Source organism: Lynx canadensis, chromosome A1 (genome assembly GCF_007474595.2).
Source record: "Lynx canadensis isolate LIC74 chromosome A1, mLynCan4.pri.v2, whole genome shotgun sequence".
NCBI lineage: Eukaryota > Metazoa > Chordata > Mammalia > Carnivora > Felidae > Lynx > Lynx canadensis.
Genome location: NC_044303.2, coordinates 20,699,986 through 20,719,315, shown reverse-complemented (window position 1 = coordinate 20,719,315; position 19,330 = coordinate 20,699,986). Strand labels below are relative to the sequence as shown.

At 39.6% G+C, this 19,330-nt stretch overlaps 1 long non-coding RNA gene across 1 annotated transcript in view; it reads left to right on the top strand.

Moving 5' to 3' along the window:
- LOC115510343 overlaps positions 1-18,442 on the top strand; it is a 221,044-nt gene extending 202,602 nt beyond the window's left edge. Inside the window, exon 3 of the long non-coding RNA XR_004344101.1 lies at positions 18,322-18,442. This is a non-coding gene — a long non-coding RNA (uncharacterized LOC115510343). The remainder of the gene's footprint in view (positions 1-18,321) is intronic.
- The last annotated feature ends 888 nt before the right edge of the window (positions 18,443-19,330 follow it).

The window sequence follows — 19,330 nt, the reverse complement described above, 5'->3', positions numbered from 1 at the left end:
TCAGTCAAATGTCATCATTCAGAAGATTCATTCAGATTAATTATCTTAATAACTTTATTGTGGAGATGGGTTATGTGGCACTTAGGCACAGGTAAGCAGTGGGTACTGATAATACTAAGTCAAATAAGGTAGTCTTCGGGCAACTTTATATTCAAATCAGGAAAATGGAGGTTCACACAGCTCGAATAGAATGTGATAAGAGCTAACTGCAGTGATATAAAGAATAGAGTGCTCTAGCTTGGATTGGACATCAATGTATTTTTTTTTTAATTTGGTAACCAAAAGAAGGATGAACACACCTAACATTTTAACACATCAATAATTCTTCTATTTATCTAGAGAAGAGTTTATGAATTGGCGGCTGTAGGCAGGATTTGGCTTGCATACATTTTTGTTTTGGCTCACAGAATATTTTAAAACTTTGAGCCAACATGTAAACATTGTATTTTATACAAACATCCACATTTCCCAGTTTGTTTTGAAAAAATTTATAGATTTGCCAACATCAGTTCTGCTTTTGTACATGACAGTCATTTGGAGATGAACGGAACCTACCTGCCCTAAAGGCCAAGTGCTTTCAAGTTGACTATTGGCTGTGCTACTTCACACACCCTTCTGCTTGTCATTTATTTTTTCTTTTTAAAGCTTATGTATTTTGGGGGGGGAGGGGCAGAGAGAGGGAAAGAGAATTTCAAGCAGGCTCTGCACTGTCCGTGTAGACCCTGACATGGGGCTCAAACTCAGGAACTGTGAGATCATGACCTGAGCCAAAGTCGAGTCAAAGATGCTTAACTGACTGAGCCATTCAGGTTGTCATTTCTGAAACACCCAGGTTGGTTCTTACCTCAGAACCTCTGCATCTACTGAACTGTAGTCTGGAAACCTTTTTTTTTTTTAATCATTTTAATTCCAGTGTAGTTAACATAGAGTATTATAATAATTTCAGGTGTATAATATAGTGATTCAGCAGTTCCATATAATACTCAATACTCATCAAGATAAGTGTGCTCTTAAATTGCTTTATCTGTTTCACTCGTTCCCCACCCTCCCCAGCCATCTTCCCTCAGTAACAACCTGTGTGTTCTCTATAATTAAGAGTCTGTTTCTTGATTTGCCTTTCTCTTTTTTCCCTTTTCTTCATTTGCTTTGTTTCTTAAATTCCACATGAGTGAAATCATATTGTATTTGTCTTTCTTAGTGGATTATTTGACTTAGCATTATACTCTCTAGCGCCATCCATGTTGTTGCAAATGGCAAGATTTGATTATTTTCTATGGCTGAATAATATTCCTATATATATATATATATATACACCCAAACTTCTTCATCTATTGATGGACACTTTGGCTGCTTCCATAGTTTGGTTATTGTAAATAATGCTGCAGTAGGGGCACCTTGGTGGCTCAGTTGGTTAAGCATCCAACTCTTGATTTTGGCTTAGGTCGTGATCTCGCAGTCATGAGATCAAGCCCCATATTGGGCTCCATGCTGAGCAAGGAGCCTATTTGGGATTCACTCTCTCTCTCTCTCTCTCTCTCTCTCTCTCTGCCTTGCCCCTCTCTCTCAATAAATATATAAATAAATAAACATTAAAAAAAATAATGCTGCAATAAACAAAGGGATGCATGTATCCATTTAAATTAGTGTCTTCATATTCTTTGGGTAAATACCCAGTAGTGTAATTCCTGGATCTTAGGGTAGTTCTATTTTTAATTTTTTGAGGAACCTACATACTGTTTTCCATAGTAGTTGCACCAGTTTGCATTCCAACCAACAGTGCATAAGGGTTCCTTTTCCTTCACATCCTCACCAACACTTGCTTCTTGAGTTTTTGATTTTAGCCATTCTGACAGGTGTGAGGTGGTATTTCATTGGGGTTTTGATTGCATTTCTCTGATAATGAGTGATGTTGATCATCTTTTCATGTGTCTTTTGGCATTCTGTATTTCTTCTTTGAGTAAATATCTGTTCATATATTCCACCTATTTTTTTAAGTTTATTTATCTTGAGAGAGCCAGAGAGTGTGTGAGTGGGGGAGGGGCAGAGGCAGAGAGGGAGAATCTCAAGCACTGACAATGCAGAGCCTAATGCAGGGCTCGAATTCACAAAACTATGAGGTCATGACCTGAGCCAAAATCAAAAGTCAGATGCTTAACCAACTGAGCCACCAGGTACCCCTTCCGCCATTTTTTAAATTGGGTTCTTTGGAGATTTTTTGGTGTTCTGGTATATAAGTTATTTATATTTTGGATACTAACCATTTATCAGATATGTCATTTGTGAGTGTCTTCTCCCATTCAGAAGGTTGCCTTTTGGTTTTGTTGGTTATCTGCTGTGTAGAAACTTTGATTTTGATGTAGACCCGTAAGTTTATTTTTGCTTCTGTTTCCCTTGCCTCGGGAGACATATCTAGAAGGATGTTGCCACAACCAATGTCAGAGAAATTACTGCTGTATTTTCTTCTAGGACTTTTATGGTTTCTGGTCTCAAATTTAGGTCATCAATACATTTTGAATTTATTTTTGTGTAAGGAAGTTGTCCAATTTCATTCTTTTGCATGTAGATATCCAGTTTCCCTGGTATCATTTGTTCAAGACAGTGTCTTTTTCCCATTGCATATTCTTTCCTCCTTTGTCAAAGATTAATTGACCATATAATTGTGGGTATATTTCTGGTTTTCTATCCTGTTATTGGTCTATGTGTCTATTTTTGTGCCAGTATCATACTGTTTCGATTACTACATCTTTGTAATATAACCTGATGTCTGGAACTGTGATATGCCCAGTTTTGTTTTTCCTTTTTGAGATTGTTTTGGCTGTTTGGGTCTTTTGTGGTTCTCTACAAATTTCAGTATTGTTTGTTCTAGTTCTGGGAAAAATGTTGTTGGTATTTTGATAGGGATTGCATTAAATATGTAGATTATTTTGGGTATTAGAGGCATTTTAACAATATTTATTCTTCCAGTCATGACCATGGAATATCTTTCCAGTTCTTTGTGTCATCTTCAATTTCTTTCATCAATGTTTTATAGTTTTCAGAACACAGGTCTTTCACCTCTTTGGTTAAGTTTATTCCTAGGTCTCTAATAATTTTTGGTGCAATTGTAAATGGGATTTTTTTTCTTAATTTCTCTTTCTGTTGCTTCAATATCAGTATATAGAAATGCAACAGATTTCTGTATGCAGTAAAACTTTGGTTTGCGAGCATAATTCGTTCTGGAAACATGTTTATAATCCAAAGCACTTGTATATCAAAGTGAATTTCCCCATAATAAATAATGGAAACTCAGACGACTTATTCCACAACCCAAAAATATTCATATAAAAATGATTATAATACTGTAGTATAATGCAAAATAAAAAATAAAATACAAATTACAAAGAAAAATAAATAAATTAACTTGCACTTCCCTTTGAAAGCCTTCGTGGCTGGTGTGAGGGAGACAAGAGACAGGAGGATTACTGTGTAGGACAACTTTCTCTATCACTAACACAATCACTGCTATCTATTGGAGCAATGGAATATTTCTTTTTGTGCACCTTTCACAAGGAATCTATCCAATGTCACTTGCTTTTGGTTACTTTTAGGAATTTTGTGGAAATATGACATTTCATTGATGATTACACACAGTCCCGCAGTGAAAGAGAGAGAGAAGAACCTTTGGCTCAGCTTTGATTCTGTGACGTTTGGCATCACCTACTACTTGTATTGCAAGACATCGCTCGTTCATCAAGTTAAAATTTATTAGAAATGTTTGCTTTTCTTGCAGAACACTCGTAAAACAAGTTACTCACAATCCAAGATTTTACTGTGTTGATTTGTATCCTATGACCTTTCTGAATTCATTTTTCAGTTCTAGAGTGTTTTGGTGAAATCTTTAGGGTTTTCTCTATATAATATGTCATCTACAAATAGTGAAAGTTTTACTTTTTCCTTACCAACTTGGATACCGTTTATTTCTTTTTGTTCTCTTATTGCTGTGGCTAGAACTTCCAGTACTATGTTGAAAAAAAAGTGGTGAGAGTGGACACCTTTGTCTTGTTCCTGACTTTACGGGAAAAGCTCTCAGTTCTTCACCATTGAGTACAATGTTAGCTGTGGCTTTTTATATAAGGTTTTTATTGTGTTAAGGTATGTTCCCTCTAACCCTACTTTATTGAGGGTTTTTATCATGAATGGATGTTGTACTTTGTCAAATGCTTTTTCTGTATCTATTGAAATGATCATATAGTTTTTACCCTTCCTCTTATTGATGTGATGTATCACGTTGATTTGTGAATATTGTATCACCCATGCATCCTGGGAATAAATGATACTTGATCGTGGTGAATGATTTTTATAATGTATTGTTGGATTTGGTTTGCTAATACTTTGTTGAGGATTTTTGCATCCATGCCCATCAGAGATATTGGCTTGTGATTCTTTTTTGGTGGTATCTTTATCTGGTTTTGGCATCAGGGTAATGTTGGCCTCATAGAATGAATTTGGAAGTTTTCCTTCCTTTTCTATTTCTTTGGAATATTTGAAAAGAATAGGTATTAACTCTTCTATACATATTTGGTAGAATTCACCTATGAAGCTGTCTGGTCCTGGACTTTTGTTCGTTGGGAGTTGATTACTGACTAAATTTAATTGCTAGTAATGATCTATTGAAATTTTCTATTTCTTCCTGCATCAGTTTTGGTGGGTTATATGTTCTAAGAATGTATCCATTCCTGCTAAGTTGTCCAGTTTGTTGGCATATAATTTTTCATAACATCCTCTGACAATTGTTTGTATTTCTGGGGTGTTGGGTTTTTTTCTTCTTCCATTTGTTATTTTGTTTATTTAAGTCCTATCTTTCTCTTTTCCTCTCTCTCTGTCTTTCTCTCTCTTTCTCTGTCTCTCTCTGTTTTTTTTTTTTTTTTTTGATGAGTCTGGCTAGAGGTTTATCAGTTTTATGGATTTTTTAAAAAGTTTTTTATTATTTATTTATTTTGAGAGAGAGAAAGCATGAGCAGGGGAGGGGGAGAGAGAGAGACAGAGAGAGACAGAGAGAGACAGAGAGAGACAGAGAGAGAGACAGAGAGACAGAGAGAGACAGAGAGACAGAGAGACAGAGAGGATCCTAAGCAGGCTCTGTGCTGACAGAGCTGTCAGCACAGAGCCCAATGGCAGGCTCAAACTCACAAACCATAAGATCATGACCTGAGGCAAAATCAAGAGTCAGATGCTTAACTGACTGAGCCACCAGGTGTGCTTTGTTGATTTTTTTTAAAGAAACAGCTCCTAGTTTCATTGATCTGTTCTATTTTTTTTTTTTAGGTTATATATCATTTATTTCTGCCCTAATCTTTAGTATTTGCTTCCTTCTGATGCTTTGTGATTTTCTTTGTTTTCCTTTTTCTAGCTCCTTTAGATATAAGGTTAGATTGTTTGCAAGATTTTTCTTGCTTTTTGATGTAGACTTGTATTAGATTGTTTATTTGCAAGATTTTTCTTGCTTTTTGATGTAGACTTGTATTACAATAAACTTTCTTAGAACCACTTTTGCTGCATCCCAAATTGGACGACTATGTTTTCATTTGCATTTGTTTCCTTGTAATATTGTATTTCTTCTTTGATTTCTTGGTTGACCCACTCATTGTTTAGTAGCATGTTACTTAACCTGAATGTATTTGTGCTCTTTCCAGATTTTTTCTTGTGTTTTATTTCTAGTTTCATAGCGTGGTGGTCAGAAAAGTTGCATGGTATGACTTAGATCTTTTTGAAATTGTTGATACTTATTTTGTGGACCAATATGGGATCTATTCTAGAGAAGATTCCATGTACGCTTGAAAAGAATGTGTATTCTGCTGTTTTAGGGTGGAATGTCCTGAATATATTTGTTAAATCCATCTGGTCCAGTGTGTCATTCAAATCCACTGTTTCCTTGTTGATTTTCCATTTGGATGATTTGTCCATTGATGTACACGGGGTGTTAAAGTCCCCTACTGTTGTTGCATTATGATCAATTAGTTCATTTATGTTTGCGATGAACCCACGTTGGGTTCATAAATATTTACATGTGTTACATCTTCTTGTTGGATCGTTCCCTTTATGATTAGGTAGTGTCCTTCTATGTGTATTGTTACAGACTTTGTTGTAAAGTCTGTTTTGTCCAATGTAAGTATTGCCACTCTGACTTTCTTTTGACATCCTTTTGCACAATACGTGTTTATTCATCTCCTCACTTTCAATCTGCATGTATCTTTAGGTCTGAAATGAGTCTCTTCCAGGCTGCATATAGATGGGTCTTGTTTTTTTTATCCATTTCATCACCATGTGTCTTGATTGGAGCATTTAGTCCATTTACATTCAAAATAATTATTGATAGATATGTATTTGTTGCCATTTGGTATGTGTTTTGTGATTGTTTTGTAGTTTTTCTCTGATCCTTTCTTCTCTTGCTCTCTTTCATGGTCTGCTGGCTTTCCTTGGTGATACACTTGGATTGCTTTCTCTTTATTTTTTGCAAGTCTATGACTGGTTTTTGAGTTTTGATTTAGGATTGTGTATAACATCTTCAGCATATAGCAGTTTATATGAAGTTGATGGTTGCTTAAGATTGAACCCATTCTTACTCCTCTCCCCCCCACGTTTTAGGCATATATTGTCATATTTTTACATCCTTTTAGTTTGTGAATCCCCTGACTGATTTTTGCAGATACACTTATTTTTACTTCTCTTGTGTTTCCTATATTTTATACTCTTTAATATTTCTTGTAGGGTTGGTTCAGTGGTCATGACCTTTGGCTTTGTTTGTCTAAGAAAGTCTTTATCTCTTCTTCTCTGTATGATTGCCTTATTGGATAGAGTATTCTTGGCTGCAAAATTTTCCCTTTCAGCACTTTGATTATATCATGCCACTCTCTTCTGGCCTGCAAAGTTTCTGCTGAAAACTCCACTGATAGCTTTATGGGGTTTCCCTTTTATATAACTGTCTTCTTTTCTCTTGCTACTTTGAAAATTCTTTATCACTACTTTTTGCCATTTTGATTACTATGTGTGGGCTTCCTTGGGTTGTTATTTTGTTGGGGGGATATCTGTGCCTCCTGGATCTGCATATCTGTTTCCTTCCCCAGATTTGGGAAGTTTTCAGCTATTATTTCTTCAAATAAATTTTCTTCCCCCCTTCCTCTCCTTCTTTTGGCATCCTTATAATGCAGATGTTATTATGCTTGATGGAGTCACTGAGTTCTAAGTTACACCCATTTTGCAGAATTTTATTTTCTCTCATGGGCTCAGGGGGATTAATTTCCATTACCCTGTCTTTCAGGTTCCTAATTTGCTTCTCTACTTCCTCTAGCCTCTATTTATTCCAACTAGATAATTTTTAAATTTTATTTTTTGTGTTCTTCACCTCTGATTGGTTCTTTTTATCTCTTTGTTAAGAGTCTCACTAATGTCCTCCTCTCTTTTCTCAAGTCCAGTTACAGTATCTTTGTGATCACTACTTTTAATTCTCTAACAGGCATATAATTTATATCAGTGTTACTTTCGCCTGTTGCCGTGATTTTGTCCTCTTCTTTCATTTGGGACATATCCCTCTCTTCATTTTGTCAAACTCTCTGTGTCTGTTTTGTGTGTTGGGAAAGTCAGCTACATCTCCTGCTCTTGAAAGTAATGACCTTATGAAGAAGAGGTCCTGTGGTGCCCTGCAGGGCAGTGTCCTCCGTTCCCCAGAACCTGGTGTCTCAGGGGGTGTCTTCTATGTGTGTTGCATGCGCCCTACTGTTTTCGCTTAGCTGCTTTTTCCTTCCATCCAGTCATCCTGTTTCCCTGTTGTGGGCAGTATTTGGTGGGGTGCGGCATGCAGGTTAAGAAGGTGTGTGCATACCAGCCTGTTTGTGAAATGAGACTACAGTTGCAGGTGCAGGGACTGGGGCTGCGTGGGTGGAGCATGAAATTTTAACAAGGTGCGCCCTGGGCTTCCACAGGCCTGCTGCCACTGCCACCACCGCTATGACCAAGGTCCCACAAGGTGCGCTAGTCAGGAGATGCGGCGTTGGAAGGTTTGTGCTGGTCTTCTGGGGGAGGAGACTCACAGAGCTGGGACTTAGGCAAGTTTGACTGGGGAGAGTGGATGGGCCAAAGCATGGAGGGTGGTGTCTGGGGGAGTTGGTTAAGCAAGTTAGGTGGTGAATGTAGGTGCCATGCTGGTTCCTGCAGGTGGCCATGTGTTTATACTGAGGGGTGGGAGGGGGAAATGATACCTACCAGCTCCTTTGTTCCTGGAAGGGTCTTCCTGTGATCTCTTTTCCCTCCTAGACACGCTCTGAGATGAATAAATAGCTCTCCCTCTATATGTCCCAGAGGTTTTTCAAACTACAGCTTCTACAGTGTATCTCTATGGGCTGTTTGTCGTGCAGTCTCTTTAAGGGCAGAACTCAGTTTCCTTCACCCTTGGCGTTCCCCAGAACTAAGTAGCTGATTTTTAAAATTCCAGGCGTTAAGTTCCTGTGGCTATAAGAGCTCACAAAATTCAGCCCCTCTCTTTCAAAGCCAAATTTTATGGGGATTCACCTTCCCTCCATGGACTCCCAGTGTGACAGTCTGTTTCTCACTCTTCTTCATGTCTGTGGCTCCCCTCCACCACCTGCCCCCACCACCTCCAGCAGTCACGGTTCCTCTCTCTTCCCACTGCATCTTCCCCCTTCCTGCCCTCTACAGTGTGGCATCTTCTCCACCTGTGGTTGTGGAGTTTATTCTGCCAGTCTTCAGGTTGTGTTCTGGGGGTATTTCTGCGGATGTGAGTCTTATCAGGATGTATTCATGAGACGAGGTGAGCTGAGGGTCCTCTAATTCCACCGTCTTCCCAACCTCCTCCTCTAGTCTGGAAACTTCTTCCTCTGTGTACCTGTTGGCTCAGTCTCACAATTCACTGAAGCCTGTGGTTAAAGGTCATCTCATAATAGAGGTTCTTCCTGACCTTCCTCCCCGACAGGACATACTCATTTCATCCCTTTATGGTCCTTTACTATTCTTTGTGGCACTTACTGCCATGTGAAACATTACGTATTCTCCATGTGTTTGCTTATTTATTATATATGCCCCCGTGATGGACCATATGCTTCACGAGAGCAGGATCCCTGTCTGTTTTGTTCACCATGGTTTCTCTACCACCCACCATGGTGCCTGGCCCAGAACAGCACTCAACAAATATGTGTTGAAGAAAGCTGTTCCTGTGGTTTCTGAGCGTGCTAGGGATGGGGATCAGGGTAAATGGGCCTCTGGCATGCCCTGCCTCCTCAAACCAAAACCAAAATGTAATATAATTTGAATATTCAAATGTTATCTGAAATTTTGCATGTATGACTTGTATATATTGTGCATTACACCTAAAGTAAATATAAAGTTTTAAATCTGCATGATGTATCCTGGCCATGAGAAGCTGTTCTCGGGGTCTGATTACCTGAACATTGGATAAAGAACCCTGATGGGCTATGATCTCTACAAGTTCAAGAAGCCGTGGCATGCACATGATTCAGGACGTACAGTTCAATTGGATCAGCTGAAATTCTGCGTTTTGTGGTTTTTCCGTTAACACCTGACAATATAGTTCCCCTACTAGTATACTGTGCACTTTTATTTCACGTCATACTAAAACCACAAAGTTATGGGTGTGGGGAAGAAGAGGTAGAAAATAACACATCTCATGGCTTTTTGTTTCTGAATTCTCATACTTCCTGCAGCGCTCTGCATTGGAAGTAAAATTTTGTCAAGAGTATTAGGGGAAATAATTGAAGAAACTTTTGACAGGATAGCTGAGAAGAAAATGGGAGAGGCAACATTTTGAGTCCAGTTAAATTTTACCACAATGTAAAAATAAGCTCCCATAAGCCCCTGGTCCTCACTGTGCCCCAAGCAAATGACACAGACATGGAAAGATTTATGTAATTCAGTGGGTTTCACACTGTTAGGAAGAAATATTGGAGAGAGGGAGTGTCGCTGGGAAACCCTGACTGTGAATTTGGCTTTTCACCAGCCTGACCTGTGGGGTGTGTGTGTGTGTGTGTGTGTGTGTGTGTGTGTGTGTACATTCACACACAGGCAAGTGTATTCCAGAAACAATTAAGAGATATTTCATTTTGTTCCTTCGCAGCTCTGCCTCATTCCCATTTGTTACCACTTCTTCTTTCTTCTTTTCTTACAACTCAAAGCAAAAGCATAATCTCACTGTCCACGATTTCTTCTCCATCTATAACTTAATGGCTTCCCAGCTGTGCTATTTTCTGTTTTATAGTAAATAATTGTAAGGCATTTTCATTTATCCAGAAAATTTTTATTGAGTGCCCACTAGTTCCAAGCACTAGCAAAACAACCCATAAAGCCTTTTGAACACTTTCTATGATCTGAGTAAGCTCTCAGAGAACTTTTAAAGATACCAGTCGAAAGATCCATCCAAGAAATATGTTGAGAAAAAGTAAACAAATGATGTTCCTTTCTCTTGCAAAAGATAGACACTTAATCCTGGTGTTCGGTGGAAAACTTTACTGTAAGATGTGTAGGGAGGTTATGTATGCCAATGGTTCTCTATCAAAATAACTACAAATTCTAACACTCGAGAAGAATGTCTCAGAAGAAGCCAGGACCAGATGTTTCATGACATATGCATAAACAGCACACAGGAACATGCTTATGTATTTTATTATCCTTTTTTCATCGGGCTGAAATGCCTAACCCAGAGATACAGGGAAGGTTATGCCAATATTGTATAGAAAATTCTCAGCCTCGCTTCATGCCTAAAGATAGAAATATAAACACTGTTTCAGAGACTAGCTGAGTCGGTGGCCCCCTGGGTATGAAGGGTGTCTTTTTTTAGGCACGTTTTAATCAGCAAATTATTGAGATGACATCATGTATTGTTGTTAGCTGAATTCTGTGGTAGAAAGTGGGTAGGAAGAAGCCATAGTACTTTGGAAAATTAATGGCATTCACTATTTCCCAGATTCTTTGAAACCAAGATTAGAGCAGCAGTTCCAGAAGCAGGAATACTTGTTTTTTTGGAAGAGATTTCTTTGCCTCTCCATTAGTTCCAAGAGTGGACTCTGTTGGTGTATTTCATGAGAGTTGTGAATGTGGAAGTTATAAAATGCGTTGATAGGTTGTGCTACCCATTTGGGCTGTTGGAAAAGTTCCTGGGAGCACAGGGTTAGGTGGCCCTTTCTACCCATGCAATTGAGGCCCTGGACAACTGGAATGGTTGGGGAAAGGGAAGTTCGGACATTTGATTTTCTGATGAACTTCACTAATAGGAAAACTTATTTATTCCCATATTTGGAGTTGAAAATATTTCTGAGAAGTCTGCTTACCTTTATCGGTAAATACTATTTAGAAGCTGTAATGGAACCTTTGCTCATGTTTGAAAATCTTGCATCATTGGACATAAATTCCCTGCACTTGTACAGTGGAGATCATTAACTGTGGCCTAAATATATAGCACAGGACTGTCCATAGGTGGTGAATTTTGGACTAAATCCCTCATAAAGGCTTACATCCTGCCTTTTTGAGAGCTAATAGTTAAGATTCTGGGTAGCTGTATGTGCCTATTCTGTGGACGCTCAGCCACAAGCATTTTGAGAAGAAAGATGGAGAATTCATTTGTAAAAGCTACATAATGATTGACAAGGGAATTAATAAAACCCCAAGCCTAAAGATTAACAACTCAAAACAATCCCATCCTGTAAGTGAATAAGGTGAGACTGGGAGAAGTGAGGTAAATCATTCAGAGCAAAGCCACAGAACAGGTTAAAAGGAGAGAGAGGCCAGGCCTCTGTCTCCCAGGAGAGTCTTTCTACCATACCTGACTGCCTGCACAGCCCACAGGGGTCTCATCAGCAGACTTGGGACAAAGGGGATCCCCTGCCAGTTGGGAACCTGGTCACTCCTTTGGGTAAGCCCTTTTGCTCATAGCTATCATTTATTTGACCCCCTACTGTGACCATACTCTCTTCCAGGTTCTTCTTTCATCCTCACAGCAACACCATGAGGTAGTATGATCATTGTGCTCACTATACAGATGGGCAAATTGAGTTCCAGCCCCATTAAGGAACTTGCTCAAGGATGCACAGGTAGAAAGAGACCGAGCTGGGATCCAAATCTTGGTCGGTGGGGTTTGAACATATCTTCTCTCTACAACCTGGTGTGTCCTTCACTGTTGCTCCTGGTGGGGGAGGGGGGGTGGTGCCCTGTTAAACATCTCCTTCCCCGGCCCCCGAGATCACTGCCGTGCTTGGCCAGATTCCTGGCACCTGTGATCTTGGAGCCAGCTGCAGCTAGACTTTGCAGGCCTCAGAGGCGGGGCTGGGTGGGCACGCCCCTCCCAACCGTGTGAATGAGTGTTTGATTTGCCTTAGCTCACCATTGGGTGGAGTCCACTTTGGGCAGAACACTTAGTGGCTGAATAAACACTCAGAGCATCTTGGAAAGGCTGCATGGACTGGTGGTTTGACACCGATCTGGACTGTTTGGAGAGGCGCCACTGAGAGCCAGCTTCGACCACTGGTGCGCTATTGAGAGACCTTGTCTTCTTAGCCTCTCACTGTCCTAGTTTCCTTGGAGGTCAACTGAGGACAAACAAATCCTGTTATTTCTGCTGAGTTTCTCTTCTCCAGGCTGAGGACAGAGGCAGGAGACGCCTCTGAAATGCTGGACAAAATAAACTAAAGGCAGCCAAAATGGAAGAGGCTGCTTCACAACCTCATACCTGGGAGAATGATAGGGATGCACAACGCTGGGCACAGATTAAAGAAACACTTTGTTTTCTATTCTCAGAAGCCCTTGGAACTGGCCCATTAGCGGAGTTGTTTCCTTTTATCACCTCAGAGACTGGAATAGAGGCTTTGGGAGTTGATGCTGTGGGTCCATTGCCTGGCTCTGACTTGGATCTCACAAAGGTTTAATTCAATTAAGCCATGACCACGAGCCCGAGATAAGTGCAGGATAGTGGGAGCTGGCAGGTGATTGTGAATGCTGCTGCATGGACGTTGGAGACACGTGGGCAGAGTGTTCCCAATGTGCCAAGACAGCCTGTTACATGGAGGACGTTGGGGATGCTCTGCTGTGAATTACTCACTCTAAAGCTGGAGTGTGAACATCAGGGACTGTTTTGTAGTATTTTTTCATTAGTCCGTAGAAAGATCTAATCTATACACATATGAAAACTCACAGGAGATCCAAAAACTAACCTAGAAAAATGTCTTTGATAAAGTGAGTGTTCTTGAGTGTATAAAATCAGTTTTTCTTTGTCTGATTGAATGAGGCATTTGGCGATTGAAGGTAATCAAGTGCCAGTATGTCTTCAAAGAAGACGAAAGAAGAGCAAGAGACAACGAAGATAAGACCATCTATGATTGGTATATAGAAATCCATTTCAGCTTTTTGCATTGTTGGTGGGAATGCAAGCTGGTACAGCCACTCTGGAAAACAGTACGGAGGTTCCTCAAAAAACGAAAAATACAACTATGCTACGACCCAGCAATTGCACTACTAGGCATTTATCCACAGGATACAGGTGTGCTGTTTTGAAGGGACACATGCACCCCCACATTTATAGAAGCACTATAGACAATAGCCAAAGTATGGAAAGAGCCCAAATGTCCATTGGTGGGATGGATAAAGAAAATGTGATACACACACACACACACACACACACACACACACACACAATGGAGTATTACTCGGCAATCAAAAAGAATGAAATCTTGCCATTTGCAACTACGTGGATGGAACTGGAGGGTATTATGCTAAGTGAAATTAGTCAGAGAAAGACAAAACTCATATGACTTCACTCACATGAGGACTTTAGGAGACAAAACAGATGAACATAAGGTAAGGGAAACAAAAAGAATATAAAAACAGGGAGGGGGACAAAACAGAAGAGACTCATAAATATGGAGAACAAACTGAGGGTTACTGGAGGGGTTGTGGGAGGGAGGATGGGCTAAATGGGTAAGGGGCCCTAAGGAATCTACTCCTGAAATCATTGTTGCAGTATATGCTAACTAATTTGGATATAAATTTTTAAAAATAAAAAATAAAATAAAATAAATCCATTTCTGCTAAAAATATTCCAAAGGAGAGCCATCTCTGGAGCTTGAGACCTGCATCATTGACTTTTAAAATACTTTCCCTTTCTATTCCCTGTTGATCTCTATCCAAATAAAATAATCACACTCAAGTAAATTATTTCTCACACTGTGTCTCACAGAGAACACTGCAATTACTGTGGAGCTGAAAAATTACTGACAGACATAAGGGACGTGTTGCTCTAAGTTGCCTGGAAAGGTGTCTAAACAGTCCAGCGACTTTATGTGATTAATGAGCATGCAAGAGTCAACAGTAGAGGCGGGAGTTCTGAGTTCAATTTCTTTTCCTTGATGCTAATGAGCAAGGAATGGAGACTAGCTTAGATTTAGGACGTTAAATTAGGATCTGGGTAATTTAGAATGATGATAATGTAGCCCTGAATAAGAGTTGTGCCCCTTCTTCATCTATGTGCCAATTTAGCCCCCTCTCCTTTTTTTTATTGAGTGACTATTTGGTGAGAATAACGAAAAATAGCGCTAAAATAAATGCTGAAGATTTTTCAGAAAATAAAAAAAACAACAGATATCTAAGGGGACAGCAGTGACCTCCTTCTCGTCTTTCAAGGGTTCAGCTTAAGTAACTATAAATTACAACTCTCCTTGCCAACAGAACTTCCTTGACTTGTATAAGATGTTAGTTCCTGCTCTTATAAAATTTCATAGCTCCCTGGATTTTTCTTTGCAATATTAATCGCAACTGTAATTCTACAATCTCTTGTGTTTTTGTTTAGTATCTTTCTTGATATCATGAAGGCAGGGGTGGTGTCTATTGTCTTTACCTACATATTTCCAACTCCTATTGGGCACAAAGTAGAAACTTAATAAAAATGTAGAATGAATGAGTGAATGAATAAATGAATGAATAGCTCTTTCATAATGGCTACTAAATTTGTTGTTAGAACTGCATTCTTTGTACATTAAGTTTGTTGGAAGCGTTCAGAGAGATACTGGTCTGATGAATTCAGTTATCTTTCAAAAGCTAGAAATTTCTTTAGACGGGCTGCTGAAACTAAGGATATGTTTTTCTGAAGTAAATTCTCAGTTTCCAGATGATAGTGCTTATTTATAGCTATAAGTTGACACAGAGCTACTGACACAGAACAACTCAGTTATATTGGGTTTATATTTTTGAAGGGGAATTACCATGTCAAAATGAGATTGCTCATCTCTCACTTGTCGACAAGCTTCATCATTTCCTTATAATCAAGATTTGTGAACATCCTATTGGGAAGGGTTATCAGAGTCATGGAAACCAAATAATGATGGTCATTGAGCCTCTCTTATGGGCCATGACTAAAAAGCCTTCACTGCAGTTCAAGGGTTAGGTCATTTCCATGGCCCTGGCTGCTTGTAAGCAAAGCTATTGGTTCTTAATGTGGATACCAGACCTATACAAGTGAAGAGTTTTCTTGGAATCTTTTGGACTTTTTTTCCCTACTGATTTAGGGGAAATTTGCAAAATAAATATCAAAGAGCCATAAGTCAACAAAGAAGAAAGTCATAAATTGATAAAGGGAAGAAAAATGTGATTTCCCTCCCTGCTCTCTTTCAGGACATTGAAAACAAGGTTTTGAAGGCAAGTTGTTAAAATCAGGTGTGGGTGCAAACTTGGACCTTCCATATCTGGTCTGAGTCTAGGTCTGTGTTTTCTCAAAAAGCATTTCGAACTCCATGGAACCAATGTAGGCAAGAGGAAAATGCTTAGGACTGCACAAAGTGGAAGCATTTGCCTTGTGTCGCCTCACACTGTGCTACTGTGGAGGGCGATGTTCATCCCATGTAGACTCCAGTGAAGTGTTTTTCCACACCAGAGACGACAGCAGAATGTTACTGTGAAAAAAAGTCAATATTTTCACTTCTGTTTCTATCTGGTTGACTTTAAAATGCCAGTTGTCCAGATAGAAAGTTGTTCTTGCACTCTCCCGTGGTGGAGGGGTGCAGGTTCCTTCCACGCAGCACTGAAATGCCTTGTGGTTGATGTAATGGAGCGAGGTTTGGTACAGTAGACTGGCCCAGGGACTAGGCCCATGTCCTTGTTTTGGTTTTGACACTACTTCATCTCAGGCTTCCTTGTTTCTGAGTTTGAGTATCATCTGGTTAAGCCTTAGTTTACTTATCTGGGAAATGGGTGGACTGAATAGATCATCTCGTCTGATCTGTGGAAGTCTTACATTGTGTGAGTCTATGATAGTCAGGTGAGTGGATGATTAAGTTCCTACTTAATGTGGTAAGAATGTGAGGTTACCCATGCCCAGGCCTGGTGAGTTTAGTGTGTTGTCAGGGCCTTTCACCTTCTATCCCACTCTGTTCCCATTCTTACTATACATTGACAAAAAATAAAGAGAGGAAAAATTTGGGGGATGCAAAATTGCGTACAGCGTGTTTACATTTGCCTTTTATAGTCTGTGCTAGAGTGCCTCAAATAGTACTGCTTTATACTACTTGGACAATTTAACCACTTCTCAGCAACTTTGATAATTCTAGACATTTCACCATTTAAACATATTTTCCAATATCCAATCTATTTTCTCTTAGCCTATATTTTCTATTAGATTTTTAAAAGAAGTATTCATTTGCACACAACAGTTTCTAAATTACAATATAAACTCTACTACTAACACTGTGATAACAACAAATAGTTTTAGAATGCTTTATTTTTTTTTAATGTTTTAATGTTTATTTATTTTTGAGAGTGAGAGAGAGAGTGCAAGAGGTGGAGGGGCACAGAGAAAAGGAGACACAGAATCCAAAGCAGGCTCTAGGTTCTGAGCTGTCAGCACAGAGCCCGACGTGGGGCTCGAACTCACGGGGTGCGAGAACATGACCTGAGTTGAAGTCTGCCACTTAACTGACTGAGCCACCCAGGCACCCCAGTTTTAGAATGTTTTGAAGTTCATTTTGTCCATAGGATTCATCCCACTGGAGTGTCCAGAAAGTTATAGTGTTTTTTTTTTATTTGAAAAACAACAGGCAAATACTGATGTTATATTGGTGAAAGGTGGGGGGACAGAATTTTAGCCATCAAGATCTTGCATTTTGGTGATAATCCATTTTGTTATTTGCAACAATTTGCATTCATTTGAAAATCAAAACTCAAATTTGGTTGAGCCCCAAGATTGTGTTTTTGAAGACTCATGACTTGATCTTGCTTGGTAGACTTACAATTTAAAGAGAGAGAAAGAAAGCTATTAAATCCTAAGTCAAGAGAGGTGGATGTATGAAGATACCTTCTTTTATACACCAAACAGACAACTGTGCTTCACAGAGCAGGAGGGCCATACTTGCCTCTGAACTGGTACCACTTTCAGACCCAAGCAAACACCTGTGCCCTTTTCCTCCAAGAGCTTTCGATAGTATCACTCCTCAGTGACAAATGGCCCTACCAATATATGTTCTCTCTTGTAGTGCCCACTTGACGTGGTGATATCACACTCTCCCAGGTCAATCTTAAGCTACCCAGGGTACAGGAATGACATTTCTTTTTTTTTTTTTTTTTTTTTTTTTTTTTTGTTTTTTTTTTCTACGTTTTTTATTTATTTTTGGGACAGAGAGAGACAGAGCATGAACGGGGGAGGGGCAGAGAGAGAGGGAGACACAGAATGGGAAACAGGCTCCAGGCTCTGAGCCATCAGCCCAGAGCCCGACGCGGGGCTCGAACTCACGGACCGCGAGATCGTGACCTGGCTGAAGTCGGACGCTTAACCGACTGCGCCACCCAGGCGCCCCAGGAATGACATTTCTTATGTGAATGAGACCACCCTTTATCAGTCTGCCTACAGGCCCTTCTTGTCGTCTTTTTTGGTGGCAGTCTAAAAATAGCAGAGGTGCGGCCAACACTGAAAAAGTCACGTTGCAGGAATGCAGAGATTACATCCTAAAAAGTACAGGAGCAGACACGGTTGGAAGATGTGTTGTTCTATGTTTATTGTACAAAATTCTGAACGGTAAACTTAACATGATCAGAAAAGAAATTATTGTCTAATTTTGCCTACATTCTCTGGATATGACTTGTATTTGTGGTCCTCATTCGTGAATCAGGCACGGTAACAACCTTGGAGTGAGTTATTAGAAGCCAATATTCACATGGTTATGATGTAATCATTATCAAGTAAATTCAGGGGCAAGATCTGAAATGTTTTAATATACACAGGCTCTGAAGAGCCATGATACCGTGGCTAATAACAGTGTGGCTACTTTTGCTTCATGATGGCAGATATGAAATTGACCAGCAAGGGCACAATCGACAATAAAGAGCCTAAAGAGAGAGTTCCTGGACCTCAGCTGGAAGCGGTGGTGCCCAGAAAGCACACGTGCCGATTGGACAATTAGACAAAGAGTAGGTAAGTAGCTCATCTCTACCTAGTACTCTAAATCTTTACTGAGAAATCACTATATCTCACATGCGATCTCTGATTTTGTAAATATTTTTTTGAAGTTAAACTCATGTAACATAAAATTAATCCTTTTCAAGTATACAGTTCAGGGGTGGGAGGATGGGCAAAATGGGTGAAGGCGAGTGGGAGATACAGGCTTTCAGTTACAGAAGGAGTAAGTCACAGGGATGAAAGACACGGCACAGGGAACACAGTCAATGACAGAGTAATAGTGATGGATGGTGACAGACAGTAGTTGCACTGGTGGTGAGCACAGCATCACATATAGAGTTGTTGAATCACTAGTTGTGCACCTGAAACTAATGTAATGTTGTGTGTCAACTATACTCAAATAAAAAATTAAGAGAATAAACTGTACAATTCAGCGGCATTTAGTACTTTCACAATGTTGTACAACCACCACCTCTATCTACTTACAAGATACTTTTATCACACCGAAAGGAAGCCCTGTATCCACTAAGAAATGACTCCCATTTGCTTTTTTTTCCCCCAGTTTCTAGCAACCATTACTCTTTCTCTATATGGATTCCCTATTCTTGATACTTCGTATAAATGGAAGCATACAATATATGGTCTTTTGCATTTGGCTTCTTTTACTTAGCATGTTTTTGAGGTTCCACCATGTTGTATCATGGATCGGTGCTTCATTCCTTCATGTGGCTGAATAATACTTTGTGGTATGGCTATAGCACATTTGGTTTATCCATTCATCAGTTGACATTTGGGTCGTTTCCACCTTTTGGCTGCTGTGAATAGTGCTGCTACAAACACTTGTGTATAGGTTTTGTTTTCAGTTCTTTTGGGTATATACCTAGGAGTGGAATTGCT